This window comes from Procambarus clarkii, chromosome 54, assembly GCF_040958095.1.
Source record: "Procambarus clarkii isolate CNS0578487 chromosome 54, FALCON_Pclarkii_2.0, whole genome shotgun sequence".
In the NCBI taxonomy this organism is placed as follows: Eukaryota; Metazoa; Arthropoda; class Malacostraca; order Decapoda; family Cambaridae; genus Procambarus; species Procambarus clarkii.
In genome coordinates this window covers 24,122,229-24,144,797 of record NC_091203.1, presented here as the reverse complement: position 1 = coordinate 24,144,797, position 22,569 = coordinate 24,122,229, and positions in this window count along the sequence as shown.

Sequence of the window (22,569 nt, the reverse complement as noted above, 5' to 3'; positions counted from 1 at the left end):
GTGTTCTGTGTCCACCAGCTGTCTTCTGTGTGTCCACCAGCTGTGTTCTCTGTGTCTCATCTCTATGTACTCACCTAGTTGTGCTCGCGGGGGTTGAGCTCTAGCTCTTCGGTCCCGAAGTGCGAGGATACCTTTCTCGTTTCATATCTTGAGATTATCTTGAGATGATTTCGGGGCTTTTTAGTGTCCCCGCGGCCCGGTTCTCGACCAGGCCTCCACCCCCAGGAAGCAGTCCGTGACACCTGACTAACACCCAGGTACCTATTTTACTGCTAGGTAACAGGGGCATAGGGTGAAAGAAACTCTGCCCATTGTTTCTCGCCGGCGCCTGGGATCGAACCCGGGACCGCAGGATCACAAGTCCAGCGTGCTGTCCGCTCGGCCGACTGACTCCCCTCCATATTCTCACGTGATTAAAATATCTCTCCAAGAGCTGAGACATGATGACAACCTTTGAGCTGAGACATGATGACAGACTTTGAGCTGAGACATGATGACACACTTTGAGCTGAGACATGATGACACACTTTGAGCTGAGACATGATGACAGCCTTTGAGCTGAGACATGATGACAGACTTTGAGCTGAGACATGATGACAGACTTTGAGCTGAGACATGATGACAGACTTTGAGCTGAGACATGATGACAACCTTTGAGCTGAGACATGATGACTACCTTTGAGCTGAGACATGATGACTAGCTTTGAGCTGAGACATGATGACAACCTTTGAGCTGAGACATAATGACAAAATAACTACTAGGTATACAAGTGTAGGACTCTAGGTAAACTAGCATGGTAACCTAATGGTATACCAGGTAAACTATGGCTGGTATAAGGCCTTCTGAGCATTAGACCAGCGGATGCTAAGGCTCCTTCATCTCTCTCAGCCGAGATCATCTCTATAATCCTCTCTCACCATCCAGCACACATATCTCACTCTCTGAAGTGAGACTTAACACCTTCCCTATTCTCGTCTCTAGGTCGTATGTCCCGAAGGTCCAGAGTCCCATAATATTCATTAATTCTTGAAGGCCAAGAGGTATTATAGAATAATTTTGATCTTTTTTGGCAAAATAAAGGATAATATTAGGATAATATTGATCTTTGGCATTGCTATATCTACTATATCTATAAGTATATCTATAGATATAGTATATCTATATACTCCTTACGCCAGGGAGTATATCTAACCGCAGACAGCCAAAAATCGTCTTTATATACGAACTGGTGTTTAATATATGAATATATGATATATGGAGCGCTGACGCAGGCTCGAATATCCTCATGCAAGTGCCTCCCTTCAGGAGATGCTGCCTACCCCTCCAGGACATGCCCCCCCCCCCAACAGAAGATGCTGCCTCCCCCAACAGGAGATGCTGCCTCCCCCAACAGGAGATGCTGCCACCCCAACAGAAGATGCTGCCTCCCCCAACAGGAGATGCTGCCTCCCCCAACAGGAGATGCTGCCTCCCCCAACAGGAGATGCTGCCCTCCCCCAACAGGAGATGCCCCCCCCCCCCAACAGGAGATGCTGCCTCCCTAAATCAACAGAGTGAACCAGAGACTTGATCCGGTTAAGGTTGGAGCCATCCGGCTCACTCAGCAGGACCGGATGCTGACTACATGCTCCTCTCAAATTGATTTTCCGGCTCCGGATATGTGGAGCCGGATTAAGACGCATGGGGGGAGCGAATGAAGGGAATGAAGAGGCGTAAAGGAGAGAGCCGGATATGTGGAGCTGTAGAAAGGAGCATGAGGAAGAACGAATGAAGGAGATGAAAGAAAATTGAAGGATTAATACAGCTTAAGGAATGAGAGAAATGAAGATGAAAGATAAAATGTATCACGTGAATAATGACTGAGAAAATGATCTCACGACTGTGAATGAAATTGAGAAGAAAATGCAATATTGGTGTGAAGGTGAATGGCTGAAAAAGGGAGAAGGTGGTTGTACCTTTGATGGGGTGTGAGTCCCTACTTTAATGGGGTGGGAGCCCCCTACTTTAATGGGGTGGGGGATACTTTGTGATGTGGGGAATTCATGTATAAGTTTTGAGTCAATTCTCATATCCCGGCTTAAAGTTTTTCTTCTCATTCCAGCACTTAATATATCGTCATATCCCAGCTCCTAGTATACCATCATACCCCACCACTCACACTATGGTCAGACCCCATCAAAGGATCATATTATCATACTGACGGTCGTTTCTCCTCATAATTATCTTTTCTCTATCTCCTCTACTCATTCATGCTATCATTTCCTCATTACTTATCTCCTCTTCCTATCCACAGTTCACACCTCTTTACCTATATTTCCCTCCTTATTCTCCTCTCATTCATTTCCTACTCATTTTCCACCATCACCTCAGTCTTACTCTTCTCTGTCTCTCTCTGTCTGTCTGTCTATCTCTCTCTCTCTGTCTCTCTCTGTCTGTCTGTCTATCTCTCTCTCTCTCTGTCTCTCTCTGTCTGTCTGTCTCTCTCTCTCTCTCACTCTCTCTCTCTCTCTCTCTCTCTCTCTCTCTCTCTCTCTCTCTCTCTCTCTCTCTCTCTCTCTCTCTCTCTCTCTCTCTCTCCCTCTCTCTCTCTTCTGCTCTTCCATCTGTTATAGTCATTCAGACAAGCCGAAGCGCAGATGTACGAGGCTGAAGGACAGCTGTAACAGGACACTTTGCTAAGCAGTTTGTCATACAATGATTCGTAAGACTAATACCCAACTGGTAAAACTGTTTAAGTCCCTTGGGATATAATGATTTTTAAGACAAAACCCATCTCATAAAAACAGTTAGACACCACAAAGCTATTCAGAGCTTCACGACACCCGCCAAACTCATAAAAACGTTTGAGTCAAGGGAGCAAATATAGTTCACAAGATCTTCCACCCGCTCATAAAACTGTTTGAAATCCTTCATCACATTAATGCAGCTCTATACCCACCTGTTTTATAGCTTGGTGAGCCTTATCTATATCTGTGTCTCCCCTAGCAGACCCAATAAGCATCTGTGTACACTGAGATAGACAGCAAAAACAGGAACTTGTAGGGTTTGATCCTGAAGGTTTATGAGAGAGCAGCAGTCATACCGGTTGTTAATAGTGAACCTGTTCTATCTCCCTTAGATCACGAGCACAATGATCGCTCTCAAAGAGGCTTTATGCAGAGTTCTCTCCAAGTAGCGTTGAGAGCAACGCACAAGTGAACCGATTAATTAACTGTCGCAGCTATACTGAGCTTACAGTTGCAAGCTCAGTATAGCTGTGGCAGGTCAACAGTGTACTCCTGGAGATGTCTCAGTGCTGACCAAACGTCGAATAACACAAATGGAAAGATTAAGTGATATAGAGTTTCTTCACCTCCAGATGGTAGAAGATATTGGCCAAGAATGGAAAAGATCCAATAGGAAAATTAATAATAGCCACAATGCCTTTGTGTTTAATGACATGTGAATTAGAGAAAACCTGTTCTATATATATATATATATATATATATATATATATATATATATATATATATATATATATATATATATATATATATATATATGTTTCATTGAATATGACCGCATATTCTGTATTTATTATTTTCTGGTTTAGGGCTTCTATCCCTCTAACTATTTTCTTAGCATCAGGGCTTAATTGAAATAGGAGTTCTCCAAAACTCATTTTCGTACTTTTAAGGTGAAGAAAAGAAGTGATTTACTATAGAGTGTATTACACTTATTTGTATAATTTGCACGACGTTTCAAACCTCCATGGTTCATTCTCAAGTGAACAGATCTTACAATACTAGTTGATTTTATACCCGCATTAGGTCAGGTGATAATACAATGAAGGTGAAAACATGGGGGGATACATAAGGGATGAACATAGGGGCTGCAGAAGGCTTATTGGCCCATACGAGGCATCTCCTATCCAAACACAAAGATTAATCCAGTGTAATTGGCCTGTTATGTTGGACATAACAGGCCAATGTCTTCTGTGTTGGCATCGATATGTTCTTGTCTTGTCCTTACTCTCATGGTGGGAGTAAGTGACTCTACCCACCATGAGAGTAAGGACAAGACAAGAACATATCGATGCCAACACAGAAGACTTATTGTCCAACATGTCCAACATAACAGGCCAATTACACTGGATTAATCTTTGTGTTTGGATAGGAGATGCCTCGTATGGGCCAATAAGCCTTCTGCAGCCCCTATGTTTATCCCTTATGTATCCCCCCATGTTTTCACCTTCATTGTATTATCACCTGACCTAATGCGGGTATAAAATCAACTAGTATTGTAAGATCTGTTCACTTGAGAATGAACCATGGAGGCTCGAAACGTCGTGCAAATTATACAAATAAGTGTAATACACTCTATAGTAAATCACTTCTTTTCTTCACCTTAAAAGTACGAAAATGAGTTTTGGAGAACTCCTATTTCAATTAAGCCCTGATGCTAAGAAAATAGTTAGAGGGATAGAAGCCCTAAACCAGAAAATAATAAATACAGAATATGCGGTCATATTCAATGAAACATGTTTGAAAGAAAACCTGCTGCCAGTATACACCAATATATATATATATATATATATATATATATATATATATATATATATATATATATATATATATATATATATATATATATATATTTATATATATTTTGCGCGAGTGATGAGGTCAAAAGGAATCTGTGAGAGCTGAATGTGTCAAAGGCTGTTGGGCCTGACAGAATCTCACCGTGGGTTCTAAAAGAAGGTGCAGAAGCACTAAGTGTGCCACTCTCTATGGTGTATAACAGGTCACTGGGAACAGGCGACCTTCTGGAAAGCTGGAAGACAGCTAACGTGGTCCCAATATACAAGAAGGGTGACAGGCAAGAGGCACTGAACTACAGGCCAGTGTCCTTGACTTGTATACCATGCAAGGTGATGGAGAAGATCGTGAGGAAAAGGCTCGTAGAGCATCTGGAGAGAACAGCTTCGTAACGCACCACCAGCATGGGTTCATGGATGGTAAATCGTGCCTCACAGGCCTATTAGAATTCTATGACCAAGCAACACAAATTAGGCAGGAAAGAGAAGGGTGGGCAGACTGCCTTTTCTTGGACTGTTAGAAAGCCTTTGACACAGTACCTCACAAAAGGCTGTTACAAAAGTTGGAGCAACAGGCAGAAGTATAAGGTAAGGTGCTCCAGTGGATAAGGGAGTATCTAAGCAACAGGAAACAGCAAGTAACGGTGAGGGGGGAGACATCAGAGTGGCGAGATGTCACCAGCGGAGTCCCACAGGGCTCTGTACTCTGACCCATTCTGTTTCTAGTATATGTAAACGATCATCCAGAGGTTATAGACTCATTCCTCTCAATGTTTGCAGATGATGCAAACATTATGAGAAGAATTAAAAGAGATGAAGATAGACAGAGACTACAGGATGACCTGGATAAACTGGAGGAATGGTCTAGAAAATGGCTGCTGAAGTTCAACTCAGGAAAGTGTAAAGTAATGAAATTAGGTGAAGGGAGTAGAAGGCTGAACAGAAGGTACTATCTTGGAGTTGAAATCCTGCAAAAGTCAAATAGAGAGAAAGATCAGAGGGTCGATATCATACCGAACCTGTCCCCAGAGGCCCACATGAAAAGAATATCATCAGCGGCATATGCTAGACTGGCCAATATAAGAACTGCCTTTAGAAACTAGTGTAAGGAATCGTTCAGGACCTTGTATCCCACTTATGTAAGACCAATCCTGGAGTATGCAGCTCCAGCCTGGAGTCCATACCGAGTTAAACACAAGACGAAGTTAGAGAAGATTCAGGGGTATGCCACCAGACAGGTCCCGGAACTGAGAGGAATAAGTTACAAGGAAAGGCTAAGGGAGCTGAACCTCACGTCCCTGGAAAACAGAGGAGTAAGGCTCTTCAGCACGGGTGGGACGCTAACAAGGGGACACAGGTGGAAACTTAGTACCCAGATGAGCCACAGAGACGTTAGAAAGAATTTTTTTCAGTGTCAGAGTGGTTAACGGATGGAATGCATTAGGCAGTGATGTGGTGGAGGCTGACTCCATACACAGTTTATAATGTAGATATGATAGAGCCCAGTAGGCTCAGGAACCTGTACACCAGTTGATTGACAGTTGAGAGGCGGGACCAAAGAGCCAGAGCTCAACCCCCGCAAACACAACTAGGTGAGTACAACTAGGTGAATGAACACACACACACATCCAGGCGTACTGCTCTGTAAGCTAACAACTGAAGGGTCGTTAGAGTGCTAATGGGCAGACGTTACTCCCCTGAGAGAGTGCAGGATCCACACACACACACACACACACACACACACACACACACACACACACACACAACAGGCTGGCTACAGGTTTACCGCGTAGAATTTCAGTGCTAGCATTTGTATACTAATCCGCGTGTGGGTTCCCAGGATAGCAGGTTTGTTATCAGTGTGTGTGTGTATACTCACCTGTACTTGCGGGGGGGGGGGGTTGAGCTCCGGCTCTTTGGTCCCGCCTCTCAACCGCCAGTCTGCTATAAATTACCATCCTCACTACCCTGGCAATAACCATCCCGTTCACCTGGGGTGTACGGGTCTCGAACCGGGTGAGGTCTGAGATAATAATCTGAGATGTTGTGTCCTTCGAGTGTGGGTTATCACCTCAAGGAGGAGGTAGAGAAATCTGAAAATCTGAGGAGACAAAGTTGCTAAAGTCAAATCAGAAGCAAAGATTTCCTTTGAGGGATAAATCAATTATGAGGAAGCAAAAAAAACATTAGATAAGGAAGATAAGGAGGATAAGGATTAGCAGTGCTTTTTAGTGCAATAAAGATGGAACTGTGAGGCACTGACTGTAGCTATGTCATTCATCTGGGCTGTAGGAGGTTATCTTGAGGTTATCTTGAGATGATTTCGGGGGCTTTAGTGTCCCCTCGGCCCGGTCCTCGACCAGGCCTCCACCCCCAGGAAGCAGCCCGTGACAGCTGACTAACACCCAGGTACCTATTTTACTGCTAGGTAACAGGGGGCATAGGGTGAAAGAAACTCTGCCCATTGTTTCTCGCCGGCGCCTGGGATCGAACCCTGGACCACAGGATCACAAGTCCAGTGTGCTGTCCGCTCGGCCGACCGGCTCCCTGTATCACACTAACAACCTGGTCGAGGAAAACAATCAATGGAGTTACAACAGCAGGAAACTAAGCTAATGAGGATGGACACAATCATCCCAACAATCAAACAATCCAAAAAAGGAAGGTGAGGTGGGGGTGGAGGTCCCCCTTCCTCTTCGAGGAAGATTTCATGTAGCCTGAAATTGAATTTCAAACCATTAATATGAACAGAAACGAGGCAGCTTGAGGCACAGCTGAAGTTATAGCCATAGAGACAATGTGTCATAGAATCAACGGGGTATATAGAAGCTTGTGTTCTGTTAGGCCAACATAACATACTTGACTTGAACTGACGTTGATGTTGAGTGAACAACAGAACAACAGGAGGCATCAGGGGGCTCCTGTTTGACCAACGCCGAGAAAAAATAACAGTAGCGGTGGAGACTGAACGGCAAAAACAGGTCCCAAAGGAACGAAAAAGTAACTTTATCAAGTATTTATTGACTTTAAGTTGTTACAAGCAGAAAAGAAGGGATAATTACGTTGACTTTGTAGGGAAATCAATCATTGAGGCTCGGGATTCGAACACCGTCTAAACAGAGTTGAAAAACAGTGAGAGAGGAGGCGCCACTGAACCAGATCTACAGACATGAAATACGTCAACCCCCGAGAGGTTTTCACCAGAGCTCCTGAAAGAAGCTGCAGAAATCCTGTGCTAGCCACTCATAAATATTCTCCCTGGCAGAACTTATGACAAGATATGATACCCTTGTCATTAGCATATGGAAGTATATGGTATACTAGTATAATAGCTAGGGAAGCATATGGTATACTAGTGTAATAGCTAGGGAAGCATATGGTATACCAGTATAATACATGGGGAAGCATATGGTAAACTAGTATATTAGCTAGGGAAGCATATGGTATACCAGTATAATAGCTAGGGAAGCATATGGTATACCAGTATAATACATGGGGAAGCATATGGTAAACTAGTATATTAGCTAGGGAAGCATATGGTATACCAGTATAATAGCTAGGGAAGCATATGGTATACCAGTATAATACATGGGGAAGCATATGGTAAACTAGTATATTAGCTAGGGAAGCATATGGTATACCAGTATAATAGCTAGGGAAGCATATGGTACACCAGTATAATAGAGGGGGAAGCATATGGTATACCAGTATAATAGCTAGGGAAGTATATGGTATACCAGTATAATACAAAGGGAATATACCAGTATACTTGGTATATGGTATACTGGTATACCATATACCAAGTATATGGTATACCAGTATAATACAAAGGGAAGCATATGGTATACCAGTATAATAGCTAGGGAAGCATATGGTATACCAGTATAATACAAAGGGAAGCATATGGTATACCAGTATAATAGCTAGGGAAGTATATGGTATACCAGTATAATAGCTAGGGAAGTATATGGTATACCAGTATAATAGCTAGGGAAGTATATGGTATACCAGTATAATAGCTAGGGAAGTATATGGTATACCAGTATAATAGATGGGGAAGCATATGGTATACCAGTATAATAGCTAGGGAAGCATATGGTATACCAGTATAATAGCTAGGGAAGCATATGGTATACCAGTATAATAGAGGGGGAAGTATATGGTATACTAGTGTAATAGCTAGGGAAGCATATGGTATACCAGTATAATAGAGAGGGAAGTATATGGTATACCAGTATAATAGCTAGGGAAGTATATGGTATACCAGTATAATAGCTAGGGAAGTATACGGTATACCAGTATAATAGCTAGGGAAGTATATGGTATACCAGTATAATAGATGGGGAACAGACAGAAATCTCATAATAACTAAACAATATACCTAACAACAATAATCTCCATCATAAAACAGAATGTTTGTATGAATAAGTGTTTTACCATAGAGACCAGACGTTCACGGCTAGTCACCCAAAAATTCCACCTTAAAACATAGGGTTGGGGTCTGTGTCACAGGCCAGTTGGGGGTCGGCCAGAGTGCCATATTTAAAGAAATATCGGCATTTTAATGATCCCCCTCTACGATTTTCACCATATGAAATATTATCATGGGCTATAAGAGTGGTAGAGATTTGATGATAACTCTCGCTATTTACCCATGAGAGTGGGTAGAATGAGAGGGAAGGTGGGAGAGTGAAGGAGAGGAGGGAGAGTGACCCATCTCGTAATTAATGGGAAAGGAGAGTCTGGCCCAAATGCCAGGAGGTCATCATAATAGAGTTAAGAGTGTAACACACCAGAGGGCCTTGAACCAGGGTAGAGTCCAGGCCGGTGTACCGCGGGTGGGAGGGAGGTGTACCGTCCATCTGGCCGCTGTACCGTGTACCTGTCTTGCTGTACCGTCACAACCCGTCCTGTCTCCTCCACACATCCATCTTCACCCCTCCGTCTGTGTCCATTAATCTCCTCTTAACCGAGCCCCTTCATGGTGTTGTTTAGTGCGTTTAGTCACACATAATTCTCCCTTCAACTCTCTCTCTCTCTCTCTCTCTCTCTCTCTCTCTCTCTCTCTCTCTCTCTCTCTCTCTCTCTCTCTCTCTCTCTCTCTCTCTCTCGTTCCCTCCATCTCCAAATTCTTCTTCTTTGAGACATCAAATTCTTGTTAAACTTCTCACTAGACCAAAGGATAGCAGACAGACTAAGAGTGTTCTTATTATCTTATTAGTATCTTATTGGGGAGTCAACACAGGTCTCCACAGGAAGATCTTCTACTCCTTCTCCATCTCCTCCTTCCTTCTCTCAATCATCTTCCCACATATCTTCTATTCTCTCATTTTCCTCTAATCCTCCATCATCCTCCACTCCCCCCCCCACCACCTCTGCTCCCCGCCCCATTGCAACTAAAAATATTTATACAATTTTGGTTCCTGCAACAAATTCTTCATTTTGCATGTCAGAAACCTCCCCCCTGAGGTAATTAGTGTCCTGTCACGCCCTCAGTCGTTCCCTCTCTCTCAAACATTACGCTTTTATATATATATATATATATATATATATATATATATATATATATATATATATATATATATATATATCTAGGTATATATATATATATTGTGACGATAATCTCTTTCAAGAGAGATTGAGCCTGCTCTTCTCTACATGAAGCTACGTTTATTATTCAAGATTAAGATGCTACCTTCAAGATACGTCTCCCAGTAGCACAAAACGTTTTGACCAGGAGGCAAAACGTATCCAAGACTCACCCCCCTACTCCACTCCCTCCACACGCCGGCTCGTCATCAACCAGCCAATTACCCTTCCCAGCCTGCCTGCTCCTGATTGATGACTCGCCGACTGCACACCTGCACATTGCACCTCAGCGCCCTCTACCTGAGTCGATGTCTGGTCTTGATCCAGCCATTGAAGTCAGAATATTCTTGAGCTCTCAAGCAGTGAACAACTGTCTATCAGCTGGATGTTTCGCAGCTAGCGCTAATATTCTCAGCACCTAATTATTTTCACCTTTACCTTTATTATTATTGTAGAGTAACTTCATCCCTATTATTCTTTTATGATATATTGTTTTTGACTTGTTCATTTGCACTTTACATTGCCAAGGGATTGTCTTTGTTTATATTTTTGTTTTCTATATTAATTAAAGTTTCATTGTTCATATTTTGTGTTTTGTGTGTCTTCCCTTACTTTACCACAGACACACAGAAAACAGGCAAGCAGTCTATCTTTTTTTTTTTTTGTAAGTGTGACTAGGCATTGACACCTGCCATTGGAGGACTGCCGAACATCTACACTCCAACACTTTCCCATCACAATATATATATATATATATATATATATATATATATATATATATATATATATATATATATATATATATAATATATATATATATATATATATAACTTTAGAACACTTTCCCACCAGGAGACTCGAACCCTAGCCAGCACAGAAGCCTTCCAGCAACTGGCATAACAGGTACACCTTAACCCACTCCACCACCTGCTCAGACCCTTAAAAGAGATGGTAATTTCGGAGTATTTATACACTCCAAAGATCACCACCTCCCAAGAGCACTAGAGCAAGTGAGGGGTCGTTTTTACGTTTTTTCATTATATATATATATATATATATAATATATATATATATCTGCCATATATACCTACAATGATCTGAAGACTGCAGTCGCCGCCACCTGTAGGTATTGTGGCCGGTGTGCCCAAACACTTAAGGCACCTGGAGTGCGGACGGCTGGGCTTGGGAATCACCGGCGTGTTTTATGTATATTGAGCTGTAAACTGCTCCAGGCCCCGGGTGATAGTCACAGTGTCCAGGCGCTGCCAGCTGTTACCGTCAGTAACCGTCAGTTACCGTCAGTTACCGTCAGTAACCGTCATTAACCGTCAGTAACCGCCAGTTACCGTCAGTAACCGTCAGTTACCGTCAGTAACCGTCAGTAACCGTCAGTAACCGCCAGTAACCGCCAGTAACCGTCAGTAACCGTCAGTAACCGTCAGTAACCGTCAGTAACCGTCAGTAACCGTCAGTAACCACCAGTAACCGTCAGTAACCGTCAGTAACCGTCAGTAACCGTCAGTAACCACCAGTAACCGTCAGTAACCGTCAGTAACCACCAGTAACCGTCAGTAACCGTCAGTAACCGTCAGTAACCGTCAGTAACCACCAGTAACCGTCAGTAACCGTCAGTAACCACCAGTAACCGTCAGTAACCGTCAGTAAGCGTCAGTAACCACCAGTAACCGTCAGTAACCGTCAGTAACCGTCAGTAACCGTCAGTAACCGTCAGTAACTGTCAGTAACCGTCAGTAACCGTCAGTAACCACCAGTAACCGTCAGTAACCGTCAGTAACCACCAGTAACCACCAGTAACCGTCAGTAACCACCAGTAACCGTCAGTAACCGTCAGTAACCACCAGTAACCGTCAGTAACCGTCAGTAACCGTCAGTAACCGTCAGTAACCGTCAGTAACCACCAGTAACCGTCAGTAACCGTCAGTAACCACCAGTAACCGTCAGTAACCGTCAGTAACCGTCAGTAACCGTCAGTAACCGTCAGTAACCACCAGTAACCGTCAGTAACCGTCAGTAACCACCAGTAACCGTCAGTAACCGTCAGTAACCGTCAGTAACCGTCAGTAACCGTCAGTAACCACCAGTAACCGTCAGTAACCGTCAGTAACCGTCAGTAACCGTCAGTAACTGTCAGTAACCGTCAGTGACTGTCAGTAACCGTCAGTAACCGTCAGTAACCGTCAGTAACCGTCAGTAACCACCAGTAACCGTCAGTAACCACCAGTAACCGTCAGTAACCACCAGTAACCACCAGTAACCGTCAGTAACCGTCAGTAACAGTCAGTAACCGTCAGTAACCGTCAGTAACCGTCAGTAACTGTCAGTTACCGTCAGTAACCGTCAGTAACCGTCAGTTACCGTCAGTAACCGTCAGTAACCGTCAGTAACCGTCAGTAACCGTCAGTAACCACCAGTAACCACCAGTAACCGTCAGTAACCACCAGTAACCACCAGTAACCACCAGTAACCGTCAGTAACCGTCAGTAACCGTCAGTAACCACCAGTAACCGTCAGTAACCACCAGTAACCACCAGTAACCACCAGTAACCGTCAGTAACCGTCAGTAACCGTCAGTAACCGTCAGTAACCACCAGTAACCACCAGTAACCGTCAGTAACCGTCAGTAACCACCAGTAACCGTCAGTAACCACCAGTAACCGTCAGTAACCGTCAGTAACCGTCAGTAACCGTCAGTAACCACCAGTAACCGTCAGTTACCGTCAGTAACCGTCAGTAACCGTCAGTAACCGTCAGTAACCACCAGTAACCGTCAGTAACCGTCAGTAACCGTCAGTAACCACCAGTAACCGTCAGGAACCGTCAGTAACCGTCAGTAACCGTCAGTAACCGTCAGTAACCACCAGTAACCGTCAGTTACCGTCAGTAACCACTAGTAACTGTCAGTAACCGTCAGTAACCGTCAGTAACTGTCAGTAACCGTCAGTAACCGTCAGTAACCGTCAGTAACCGTCAGTAACCGTCAGTAACTGTCAGTAACCGTCAGTAACCGTCAGTTACCGTCAGTAACCGTCAGTAACCGTCAGTAACCGTCAGTAACCGTCAGTAACTGTCAGTAACCGTCAGTAACCGTCAGTAACCACCAGTAACTGTCAGTAACCACCAGTAACTGTCAGTAACCGTCAGTAACCGTCAGTAACCGTCAGTAACCACCAGTAACCGTCAGTAACCGTCAGTAACCGTCAGTAACCACCAGTAACCGTCAGTAACCGTCAGTAACCACCAGTAACCGTCAGTAACCGTCAGTAACCGTCAGTAACCACCAGTAACCGTCAGTTACCGTCAGTAACCGTCAGTAACCGTCAGTAACCGTCAGTAACCGTCAATAACCGTCAGTAACCACCAGTAACCGTCAGTAACCACCAGTAACCACCAGTAACCGTCAGTAACCGTCAGTAACCGTCAGTAACCACCAGTAACCACCAGTAACCGTCAGTAACCGTCAGTAACCGTCAGTAACCGTCAGTAACCACCAGTAACCGTCAGTAACCACCAGTAACCGTCAGTAACCACCAGTAACCGTCAGTAACCGTCAGTAACCGTCAGTAACCACCAGTAACCGTCAGTAACCACCAGTAACCGTCAGTAACCGTCAGTAACCGTCAGTAACCACCAGTAACCACCAGTAACCGTCAGTAACCGTCAGTAACCACCAGTAACCGTCAGTAACCGTCAGTAACCACCAGTAACCGTCAGTAACCGTCAGTAACCGTCAGTAACCGTCAGTAAGCGTCAGTAACCACCAGTAACCGTCAGTAACCGTCAGTAACCGTCAGTAACCGTCAGTAACCGTCAGTAACTGTCAGTAACCGTCAGTAACCGTCAGTAACTGTCAGTAACCGTCAGTAACCGTCAGTAACCGTCAGTAACCGTCAGTAACCGTCAGTAACCGTCAGTAACCACCAGTAACCGTCAGTAACCACCAGTAACCGTCAGTAACCACCAGTAACCGTCAGTAACCATCAGTAACCGTCAGTAACCGTCAGTAACCGTCAGTAACCGTCAGTAACTGTCAGTAACCGTCAGTAACCGTCAGTAACTGTCAGTTACCGTCAGTAACCGTCAGTAACCGTCAGTAACCGTCAGTAACCACCAGTAACCGTCAGTAACCACCAGTAACCGTCAGTAACCACCAGTAACCACCAGTAACCGTCAGTAACCACCAGTAACCACCAGTAACCACCAGTAACCACCAGTAACCGTCAGTAACCGTCAGTAACCGTCAGTAACCACCAGTAACCACCAGTAACCGTCAGTAACCACCAGTAACCACCAGTAACCACCAGTAACCGTCAGTAACCGTCAGTAACCGTCAGTAACCACCAGTAACCGTCAGTAACCGTCAGTAACCGTCAGTAACCACCAGTAACCGTCAGTAACCACCAGTAACCACCAGTAACCACCAGTAACCGTCAGTAACCGTCAGTAACCGTCAGTAACCACCAGTAACCGTCAGTTACCGTCAGTAACCGTCAGTAACCGTCAGTAACCGTCAGTAACCGTCAGTAACCACCAGTAACCACCAGTAACCGTCAGTAACCGTCAGTAACCACCAGTAACCGTCAGTAACCGTCAGTAACCGTCAGTAACCGTCAGTAACCACCAGTAACCGTCAGTTACCGTCAGTAACCACCAGTAACTGTCAGTAACCGTCAGTAACTGTCAGTAACCGTCAGTAACCGTCGGTAACTGTCAGTAACCGTCAGTAACCGTCAGTTACCGTCAGTAACCGTCAGTAACCGTCAGTAACCGTCAGTAACCGTCAGTAACAGTCAGTAACCGTCAGTAACCGTCAGTAACCGTCAGTAACTGTCAGTAACCGTCAGTAACTGTCAGTAACCGTCAGTAACCGTCAGTAACCACCAGTAACCGTCAGTAACCGTCAGTAACCGTCAGTAACCGTCAGTAACCGTCAGTAACCACCAGTAACCGTCAGTAACCACCAGTAACCACCAGTAACCGTCAGTAACCGTCAGTAACCACCAGTAACCGTCAGTAACCGTCAGTAACCACCAGTAACCGTCAGTTACCGTCAGTAACCGTCAGTAACCGTCAGTAACCACCAGTAACCGTCAGTAACCACCAGTAACCGTCAGTAACCACCAGTAACCGTCAGTAACCGCCAGTAACCGTCAGTAACCGTCAGTAACCACCAGTAACCGTCAGTAACCACCAGTAACCACCAGTAACCGTCAGTAACCACCAGTAACCGTCAGTAACCACCAGTAACCGTCAGTAACCGTCAGTAACCGTCAGTAACCACCAGTAACCGTCAGTAACCACCAGTAACCGTCAGTAACCACCAGTAACCACCAGTAACCGTCAGTAACCACCAGTAACCGTCAGTAACCACCAGTAACTACCAGTAACTGTCAGTAACCGTCAGTAACCACCAGTAACCGTCAGTAACCGTCAGTAACCGTCAGTAACGGTTACATGTATTATACAGGTATAATACCTGTATAATAGACAAAACCCAAGATGCAAGAAGATTACAAATTCTTAAAGCAATTCACATAAGAATAGAACAACCTACCATGAACACCCAAATCACGGAACTATTTACTCTACCCGCCATGAGAGTAAGGACAAGACCAGAACATAACGATGCCAACACAGAAGACAATGTCCAACATAACAGGCCAATTACACTGGATTAATCTTTGTGTGTAGATAGGAGCTGCCTCGTATGGGCCAATAGGCCTTCTGCAGTTACCTCTATTCTTATGTTTTTATGTTTCACCTCACATTTATCTCTTATGTATCCCCCCATGTTTTCACCTTTATTGTCTTATCACCTGACCCAGTGAGGGTATAAAATCAACCAAACCTGAAAGTTCCTTTCACTTGAGAATGAACCATGGAGGTTCGAAACGTTGTGCAAATTGTATAAATAAGTGTAATACATTCTATAGTAATTCACTTCTTTTCTTCACCTTGAAATTACGAAAATGAGTTTTGGAGAACTCCTATTTCAGCTAAGCCCTGATGCTAAGCAAATAGTTAGAGGGATAGAAGCCCTAAATCAGAAGATAGTAAATGCAGAATATGCGGTCATATTCAATATATATATATATATATATATATATATATATATATATATATATATATATATATATATATATGTTTAACTGAATATGACTGCATATCTTGTATTTATTATTTTCTTGTTTAGGGCTTTTTTGATGCAGTGGATTGGCTTTCCATTTTATTCGATTAAGAGCCATTCTTTCCGCAGTTTCGGCCAGACAGCTGGTTAATGAGATGGGTCTTGGGTTTCCCGGGTCTCTGAGTCCGGGAATGGGAACTATAATTGCACTATTCCAAGAGAGTGGTCGAGTTGTTGTCACCCATACTCTGTTGATGAGATTAAAGAAGGTTAGGTTAGGTAAGATTAGGTTAGGTTAGGTTAGGTTAGGTTAGGTAAGATTAGGTTAGGTTAGGTTAGGTTAGGTGAGATTAGGTTAGGTCAGGTTGGTTAGGTTAGGTTAGGTTAGGTTAGGTTAGGTTAGGTTAGATTAGGTTAGGTTAGGTTAGGTCAGGTCAGGTCAGGTTAGGTTAGGTTAGGTTAGGTCAGGTTAGGTCAGGTTAGGTTAGGTTAGGTTAGGTTAGGTCAGGTTAGGTTAGGTTAGGTTAGGTTAGGTTAGGTTAGGCGTTTTTGGGGAGGCATTTTACTTCGTAAAGGGGCCTGATAGCTGAGTGGATAGCGCTCGGTATTCGTAGTCCTGAAGCTCCGGGTTAGATCCCCGGTGGAGGCGGAAACAAATGGACAGAGTTTCCTTCACCCTGATGTCCCCTGTTCACCTAGCAGTAAATAGGTACCTGGGAATTAGACAGCTGCCACGGGCTGTTTCCTGGGGGTGTGTAACAAAAAGGAGGCCTGGTCGAGGACGGGGACGCTAAGCCCCGAAATCATCTCGAGATAACCCCAAGATAACCTCAAGATAACGTCAAGATAACCGCAAGATAACCTCGTAGGCATCTTCACGTTAATGTGTGATGGATAGAAAGTTTGATGTATAGATAGATGGATAGACGGATACATTCATGGATAAAAACAAAATAGATAGATAGATGGATAGATAAATAGATAGATGGACAGGCAACTGAATACCCAGGGCAATGCCGGATACTCCCCCCCCCCACCCCACCACCCTTCCTCCTCAGTACACATATAAAGAGAAAATACCTATGATTATCAGTCCTAAGCCGGAGACCAGATGCTTGAGCCTCACCCAAATATGCAGGGAGACTTGTCTGGGGTATGGGACGAACATTGACCGGTCAGGGCAGCCCTAAGTTAAATTCTTTAACACATATTACCAAGCATCTTCAGGCCATTTTTCATGGAGTCCTTCATGGAGTCAGAAGTTAAAATAAGACTATGTGATTAACGTAGAGTTGAGTACTGGCAGTTACTTTACTACCTCCTGTGTTTTTGATGATATCCTCACAGTGTACCTAGCGGTTACCAGCGCTGATTTTTTTGACACACTCTGTACTCCCCTTCATATAGTCTAGGGCAGCTAGTTCTTGACACACTCTGTACTCCCCTTCATATAGTCTAAGGCAGCTAGTTCTTGACACACACTGTACTCCCCTTCGTATAGTCTAAGGCAGCTAGTTCTTGACACACTCTGTACTCCCCTTCATATAGTCTAGGGCAGCTAGTTCTTGACACACTCTGTACTCCCCTTCATATAGTCTAGGGCAGCTAGTGTTTGACACACTCTGTACTTCCCTTCGTATAGTCTGGGGCAGCTAGTTCTTGATACACACTGTACTCCCCTTCATATAGTCTAGGGCAGCTAGTTCTTGACACACTCTGTACTCCCCTTCATATAGTCTAGGGCAGCTAGTGTTTGACACACTCTGTACTCCCCTTCATATAGTCTAGGGCAGCTAGTTCTTGACACACTCTGTACTCCCCTTCATATAGTCTAAGGCAGCTAGTCCTTGACACACTCTGTACTCCCCTTCATATAGTCTAGGGCAGCTAGTTCTTGACACACTCTGTACTCCCCTTCATATAGTCTAAGGCAGCTAGTTCTTGACACACTCTGTACACCCCTTCATATAGTCTAAGGCAGCTAGTTCTTGACACACTCTGTACACCCCTTCATATACTGTCAACCTGTCTGGACTGTCAACCTCCCGTCTGGAGCAAGCAGGACTGTCAACCTCCCGTCTGGGGCAAGTTGGACTGTCAACCACCCGTCTGGAGCAAGCAGGACTGTCAACCTCCCGTCTGGAGCAAGCAGGACTGTCAACCACCCGTCTGGAGCTAGCAGGACTGTCAACCTCCCGTCTGGAGCAAGCAGGACTGTCAACCACCCGTCTGGAGCAAGCAGGACTGTCAACCTCCCGTCTGGAGCAAGCAGGACTGTCAACCACCCGTCTGGAGCAAGCAGGACTGTCAACCTCCCGTCTGGAGCAAGCAGGACTGTCAACCTCCCGTCTGGAGCAAGCAGGACTGTCAACCTCCTGTCTGGAGCAAGCAGGACTGTCAACCTCCCGTCTGGAGCAAGCAGGACTGTCAACCTCCCGTCTAGAGCAAGCAGGACTGTCAACCTCCCGTCTGGAGCAAGCAGGACTGTCAACCTCCCGTCTAGAGCAAGCAGGACTGTCAACCTACCGTCTAGAGCAAGCAGGACTGTCAACCTCAGTTCTGGTGTGTTGTGGGAGCTGTCTCTTGCTGTCATCACGTCCTGTCCGTCGCTAACAAATGCTGCAATAATAGAATGGGAAAAGATCTGCTGTAGCGAGAACGGGCGCCCCTGTCTGAGGAGGTCTGTCCACAGACAGAGCTCCTCAGCACCGCTGCTGACAGTCGCCGGAGGGTAAGACCTTCCTCCTGAGGTATTTTACCTACCGAGGAACCAACCCGTCTTGCCCCAAACTGTAATATTAGGCCAAAGGAATGTTGAGAACTCAACAAAATGTCTCCAGAGGTCTGTGTAACGCACTGGAGATGGATAGTTCTGGGATGGAAGCTCTTCTGGGAGGGAGGGTAGACAGAGGAACAGAAGGAGAGGGGAAAGAGACAGGGAGAGAGAGAGAGAGAGAGAGAGAGAGAGAGAGAGAGAGAGAGAGAGAGAGAGAGAGAGAGAGAGAGAGAGAGAGAATGAGTGAGAAAAAAGAAATGTAAGAATTGGTTTAAAACATGGATTGTTTTCAAGAAAGATCTCTTTCTATGGAATGCCTTTCTGTCTCTCCGAGGATGGAGGCCATGACGCTTAGTGCAAGCCACACACACACAGCAAGTTTGCATGTTGATTGCTGTTGGGTACATGCCCATCATTAGGGGTTTTGTGATGGGTATCATTGACACATTTCTCTCTCTCTCTCTCTCTCTTTCTCTCTCTCTCTCTCTCTCTCTCTCTCTCTCTCTCTCTCTCTCTCTCTCTCTCTCTCTCTCTCTCTCTCTCTCTCTCCCTCTCTCTCTCCCTCTCTCCCATTCTCTCTCCCTCACATTCTCTCTCTCCTTCTCTACCGTTCTCTCCCTCTTTCGCTCACCAATTTCACAATATCCAATTGAAACGTCGATTAAACGTTGCATTCACGTTGATAATGTTGCTTGAATGTTGGACTCAGCGTTGAGACGAGCCAACGTCACTCTTGGATACTGTGCAGTTTGCAACATGCTCGAGTAACGTTAAAGCGACGTTATCAACGCTGAGATCAATGGTATCAATGTTGGTTCATTGATATAGAAATTGAATCAATATTGGTTCAATATTTTAGAAATTGAATCAATGTTGGTTCAATGATTTAGAAATTGAATCAATGTTGGTTTAATGATTTAGAAAATGAATCAACGTTGATTCAAAATCAATCACAGCTGAAAAAAATGGTTTCAACATTCTATGTATAATTCAATCCCCATTTTACTAGTACAGATAATATTTCTTGAAAAATTGGCTGAAAATAGACACTCATTAACCTCCCATTACTCGACTTGATAATGGTCCAGGGCAGACCAAAACCTCGTCAATTCTTCTATTTTTTTCAGATTTGTGGGTTGTCTTCATCCGAGTCATTGGGATTGGAAATAGGAGCCACTCCTTCCTAAGGAGGGTCATGGGGTCGACCAGTAACTTTACCTGGTAAGTTATGATAGTGTGGGAGAGCATCATAGAGTAGTTAGTGGTCTAACTAACCATGTCTCATATTCCTCTTAATTGGGAGCAGCAGCTGTGAGAGTGTGTACATGGGAATGGAGAAATGCCAATTGCTACGAGGGTCGTTAACCAACAAATTTCCTACAATATCTACATGTGGGTACATCAGGGCCCCTCTGAACTCTCTCAGGTATCAAACAATCTTACTCTGGGACTTCGTCAGGAAGCCTCTGATAAAATTAAAATAAAACTGGTCTTCCTGTCTTCCACCACGTCCACTACTACCACCAGCGGAGCCCACACTGGAGAGTCTCCAGGTAATGGACTTATATATGGAGGAGCTCAACGTCTTATTAATAGGGAATTCGTCTCAGAACTGGTCGGTTGTCATGTGTTTACTCTCCATAACTGAGCCACTATGACCTACCCTCACTCTTCTAGTCTTAGTCTAAGACCTCTCCTAAGAAGTCTTAGTCTAAGACCTCTCCTAAGAAGTCTTAGTCTAAGACCTCTCCTAAGAAGTCTTAGTCTAAGACCTCTCCCAAGAGGTCTTAGTCTAAGACCTCTCCTAAGAAGTCTTAGTCTAAGACCTCTCCTAAGAAGTCTTAGTCTAAGACCTCTCCTAAGAAGTCTTAGTCTAAGACCTCTCCTAAGAGGTCTTAGTCTAAGACCTCTCCTAAGAGGTCTTAGTCTAAGACCTTTCCTAAGAGGTCTTAGTCTAAGACCTCTCCTAAGAGGACTTAGTCTAAGACCTCTCCTAAGAGGACTTAGTCTAAGACCTCTCCTAAGAGGTCTTAGTCTAAGACCTCTCCTAAGAGGTCTTAGTCTAAGACCTTTCCTAAGAGGTCTTAGTCTAAGACCTCTCCTAAGAGGACTTAGTCTAAGACCTCTCCTAAGAGGACTTAGTCTAAGACCTCTCCTAAGAGGACTTAGTCTAAGACCTCTCCTAAGAAGTCTTAGTCTAAGACCTCTCCTAAGAGGTCTTAGTGTGACCTCTTTCAAGCTCCTCTTTTGGTTGTCTGTATAATGTCCAGTCTGTAATTATTTCTCACTCTTTCCTCTTAGAAGTCCTCACCCCGACAAGGGCAAACACCGTTGTCTAGCAGACATTTATCACAAACAATAAAGAATAAAGACTAACCTGGTATTATGAGGTGAAGGTACCACACAATGACACCTGGTATTATGAGGTGAAGGTACCACACAATGACACCTGGTATTATGAGGTGAAGGTACCACACAATGACACCTGGTATTATGAGGTGAAGGTACCACACAATGACACCTGGTATTATGAGGTGAAGGTACCACACAATGACACCTGGTATTATGAGGTGAAGGTACCACACAATGACACCTGGTATTATGAGGTGAAGGTACCACACAATGACACCTGGTATTATGAGGTGAAGGTACCACACAATGACACCTGGTATTATGAGGTGAAGGTACCACACAATGACACCTGGTATTATGAGGTGAAGGTACCACACAATGGCACCACACTTGCTACTGTGTGTCTGTGGCCCGGATGATGAGTTACTCTCATTATACAACAGGTCTATGGTGAGTGATCTTGCTGGGAGTCACTACTGGCACCTTGAGGTTATCTTGAGGTTATCTTGAGATGATTTCGGGTCTTTAGTGTCCCCGCGGCCCGGTCCTCGACCAGGCCTCCACCCCTAGGAAGCAGCCCGTGACAGCTGACTAACTCCCAGGTACCTATTTTACTGCTAGGTAACAGGGGCATAGGGTGAAAGCAACTCTGCCCATTGTTTCTCGCCGGCGCCCGGGATCGAACCCTGGACCACAGGATCACAAGCCCAGCGTGCTGTCCGCTCGGCCGACCGACTCCCCAGTGGGAGAACCATCCATCAGTGGGGTCCTCTACTGGAGGTGATCCTCTTGTAGCTTCTCCTGTATCACCACTACGTCACTTTACGGTGTATCAGGCGCTCTGCTAAGTCGCCCTCACAACTCCTGTTAGACGGACACTAATCAGCTCCTCTCAACCTGGACTAGCGTGCGAAGGGTGACGGGACAGGTGCCAATCAGGTCCACGTGCCCACTCAATCCTCACGCTTCACGCACGAAGTTCCTCATAAATTCTTCTCCATAAGCCACAAACATCTTCCTCCTAGAGAGACACAGAGACAATGTGTCACAGCAGCACAGAAAACACAGATATATGAACTATATAATATAGAGACACAGACCGACATATAATTAAAAACAGAGAATAT